The following is a 1,117-nucleotide window of genomic DNA, read 5'->3' as shown; positions in this document are numbered from 1 at the left end:
ATGGGTATGTTTCAAATCTCTCTAGATGTGTTGAAAAGGGCCAAAAGTCATGATTGTCATATTTTTACGCAACGACTACTTCCCTTTGCATTTGCGGAGCTACTTCCAACAAGCATACATGAAGCACTTGCAGGTAGTATATTATAACACAGTAATTTTATAATGGTTTAGTTTGCAATAATATATGACTAATAATGTGTTTAATTGTTTTTGGAATATACAAAAATTTGAAATATGATGCAAATTGGCAAATGATTAGGTGATAAAAATGGCGGAGCCAGAGATGGGTAAATGTGTATGATTTACAGGACCAATGTATTAGGAGTTTTACCAGGATTTTTTGACGTCATGACTTATTATCCGAGATCCGGATTCGATCCGAGATCCTCTCCGGATCCGCTCCGAAAATAGGATATCCGAGGTGCCCGGATCCGAATCCGGATAGTAAAATCTTGGATCCGTCCAAACCGAATCCGGATCCGGATATCTTAATTGTTAGGTCCGGATATCCGGATCTGGATCCGTACTTTTAAAACACATTAACTTTTTAAATTTCATTAATATTTATACAGAAATTAATTTTGTAATATTATATTTTAGTTTTTACAATATTATAGACATATATATATATATTTATAAATCTTGTATAAATATTTCATTTATGTATTATTTTTAAAATTTTAGTTTTTTTAAAAAAATATTATTTTTAATTATTTTTGCGGATCCGGATCCGGATATCCGCGGATAATAGAATATAATATCAAGACGGATATCCGAAACCCGGATATCCGAAAACCACGAATCCGGATCCGGATATTAAATCCACGGATCCGACGGATCCAGATCCGTCCCAGGGCTAGCTGTCCACCTCCCATATGAGGCATTGCTTCGTGTACCTGTATAGTACGGATGGATGTATCAGTATGAGCGAGCCATGAATAATTTGAAGGGAAAAGCAAAGAACCTCGCAAAAGTTGAAGGTTCTATAATTGCTGGAAGTTTGACAGAAGAAACTTCTCACTTCACATCGTACTACTTTGCGTCAAAAGTACGTACTCGGAAAAGAGCTCCAAGAAGATATGATGATGGTGGTGTCGCGCCAACATATGCAGTTGCT

The sequence above is a fragment of the Brassica oleracea genome, chromosome C9 (assembly GCF_000695525.1).
Source record: "Brassica oleracea var. oleracea cultivar TO1000 chromosome C9, BOL, whole genome shotgun sequence".
NCBI lineage: Eukaryota > Viridiplantae > Streptophyta > Magnoliopsida > Brassicales > Brassicaceae > Brassica > Brassica oleracea.
This window is presented reverse-complemented; position numbering follows the sequence as displayed.